The following is a 3,492-nucleotide window of genomic DNA, read 5'->3' on the forward strand; positions in this document are numbered from 1 at the left end:
CCTAGACCACAAGGTCCTCCAAAAATGGCTTAGGAATTTAGCATCCCTATCAAACACAATTGTTTTAGGTAAACCATGGAGGCGAACCACTTCTCTAAAGAACAACCTTGCTATGTTGCTAGCATCATCTACTTTGTGGCATGGTATAAATGTGCCATTTTAGAAAAACGGTCCACTACCACAAATATAGAGTCAACACCCCTAGAAGTCCTTGGAAGCCCTAGGACAAAATCCATACGTATATCCTCCCAAGGGGTGGAAGCAACAGGCAAAGGAGTATACATCCCTGCAAGCATTGCGCTAGACTTAGCATGCAAACAATTCAAAAAACTAGCGCAATAGTTTTGTATTTCCCTTTTCATATGGGGCCAAAAGAATTTCTCTTTAAGCATGGCCAAAGTTTTGACGACCCCAAAGTGACCCATAAGTTCTCCCTCATGCATTTCTTGGATCAAAAGTTTCCTATGAGAACCTAGAGGAATACATAGGCGACCTTCTTTGAAAAGATATCCATTTGAGAGATAAAAGCCGCCTTGGGACTTAGTGAGACAATCATGATAAATGGTAGCAAAGAAGGGATCATGAATATACAATTCACATATGTTGTCAAATCTAAGAATTTGGGTCCCAAGCTTGGCTAAGAGAGTATATCTCCTTGATAGTGCATCATCCACCACATTAGCTTTCCCTTTCTTGTACTTGATAACATAAGGGAATTGTTCCAAGTACTCAACCCACTTTGCATGCCTTTTATTCAATTTATGTTGGCTCTTCAAACACTTGAGAGTTTCATGATCACTATGGATAATAAACTCTTTTGTTAGAAGATAATGTTCCCAAGTATGAAGAGCTCCCACAAGAGCATATAACTCTTTGTCATAGGTGAGATAGTTACAAGAAGGACCATTTAGTTTTTCACTAAAATAGGAAATGGGATGGCCTTCTTGTAACAAAACCACACCTATTCCCACCCCAGAAGCATCACATTCTAGCTCAAAAGTTTTCTCAAAATTTGGAAGAGCAAGAATGGGAGCTTGGGTGAGCCTAGTCTTGATATCATCAAAAGCCTTTTGTTGTCTTTCACCCCACTCAAAAGTTATGTCTTTCTTAACAAGTTCATTGAGGGGTGAAGCAATGGTGGAGAAGCTGGGGAAAAATCTTCTATAAAAACTTGCTAATCCATGAAAACTTCTAATGTCCCCAACATTCTTTGGCACAGGCCATTCATGGATGGCCTTAATTTTTGCAGGGTCAACATGCACCCCACTCTTATTGACCACAAATCCCAAAAAGATGACACTCTCTACACAGAAAGTGCACTTGTCAATGTTAGCATAGAGTTGGTGGTCTCGGAGAAGAGATAACACAACTCTAAGATGACCAACACGAACTTTAGAGCTTGTACTATACACCAAGATGTCATCAAAATAGACAACAACAAACTTGCCTATACAATCTCGCAAGACATGATTCATTAGGCACATGAATGTACTAGGAGCATTGGTTAGACCAAAGGGCATGACTAACCATTCATATAGACCAAATTTTGTTTTGAAAGCAGTTTTCCACACATCACCTTTTTGAATACGAATTTGGTGAGAACCACTTTTGAGGTCTATTTTGGAAAATATTTGTGCTCCATGTAATTCAATCAACATATCATCTAGTCTTGGGATTGGATGCCTATATTTTATGGTGATGTTGTTGATAGCCCTACAATCACAACACATACGCCACTTTCTATCTTTCTTGGGCACCAACAACACAGGCACAACACAAGGACTTAAACTTTTTTGAACCCATCCCTTGTCTAGCAACTCATTCACTTGAGTTTCTATCTCCTTGGTCTCAATTGGGTTTGTCCTATAGGCAGGTCTATTAGGAAGACTTGCCCGTGGGAGAAAATCAATTTGGTGCTCAATCCCTCTAAAAGGTGGGAGACCATGAGGGCCATCCTTTGGAAAAATATCTTGAAATTCATGAAGGAGAGCACGAATGGAAGGAGGTAGATCCTTAAGAGAAGGATTTTTAAGACAAGTAAGGATTGCTTGACAAAGTAAGAGGAAGGGAGGTTGCTCATTATGAAGAGTGTGCAAAAGAGTTTTATGAGTTAAAAGAACTTCATGAGCAACATCCTTAGAAGAAGAAACTTTCTCTACCTTTGTCTTGTCCTTAGAATCTTTAGAAGCATTAAAGTTCTTGTAACTCTCTTCCTCTGTCCTAGCTCGCATTTGAACTTGATCACTAGCAACTTGGCTAGGAGTGAGGGGATGCAACACAAAAGTTTTTGAATGATGTTGGAGGGTGATCTCATTGGTATGGCCATTGTGTAAGGTTTTATGATCAAATTGCCAAGGCCTCCCCAAGAGAATATGGCAAGCTTCCATTGGGATTACATCACATAAAACTTTATCTTTAAATTTCCCAATGGAGAACTTGACTTTCACTTGATGTTCAACTTTGAGATCCCCATCTTCATTAAGCCAATGAAGTTTGTAAGGTTTGGGATGGGGTAACAAAGTCAAATTCAACTTCTCAACCAATCTTGTGCTACAACAATTGCAACAAGATCCACTATCAATGATCAAAGAACAAGTGTTTTTCAAAACCTCACATCTTGTATGGAAAATATTTTCTCTTTGATCATTGAGAGGAATGCTAGGTTGGTTATTGAGAAGCCTCCTAATCATCAAAAGTTTCCCTTCATTTGGATATGAATGTTCTTGAGAATCACTAGAATGAGAAGTGTCGGAGTCACTTGAAGATGACACTTCTTGGCTAGTGTAGAGGTCTTTGCCCTTAAGCACAATGGTGCGTTTGGTAGGGCATTGAGCGGCCACATGACCTCTATCTAGACACTTGAAACATTTGATGTCACTACCTCTTTTGTTGGTGGAGGATTCACCCTTGTCACTTACCTTTGTAAGGCTCTTAAGAGTGGACTCTTTTTTTTTTGAAAAATCTTTCTTTGGAAAATCACTTTTAGAAAAAGAGGGAGAATCCTTGCGAGAAGGACGTCTTAAAAGTTGTTGCTCCACCTTGATGCTCATTTGAACAAGATCATTAAAATTGCGGTAGGGGAGCAACTCAACTTTATCTCTTATGTTGTAATTAAGTCCACTTAAGAACCTAGCAATGGTAAGTTCCTCTTGTTCTTCAATTTCGGCTCTCATGATGTAGAGCTCCATCTTTTGTTTATACTCTTCTATAGACATAGATCTTTGTTGGAGCCTTTGGAGCTTGTCCAAGAGCTCTCTTTTGTAGTAGGAGGGAACATGGCGGGCATGAAGGGCTTCCTTAAGATCATTCCAATACTCAATATCATGTAGCCCTTTTCTCCTTCTTTGGAGGACTAAGGAAGTCCATCAATTAAGAGCATGCCCTTGAAAACTAAGAGTAGCTAGAGACACACGCCTCTCTTCCTCCACAACATGACTCTCAAACAATTGTTCTACTTTAGCAATCCAATCAAGAAAAACCTCAACATTATCC

The sequence above is a fragment of the Vigna unguiculata genome, chromosome 4 (genome assembly GCF_037176805.1).
Source record: "Vigna unguiculata cultivar grain cowpea cultivar isolate G323 ecotype 2 chromosome 4, ASM3717680v1, whole genome shotgun sequence".
In the NCBI taxonomy this organism is placed as follows: domain Eukaryota; kingdom Viridiplantae; phylum Streptophyta; class Magnoliopsida; order Fabales; family Fabaceae; genus Vigna; species Vigna unguiculata.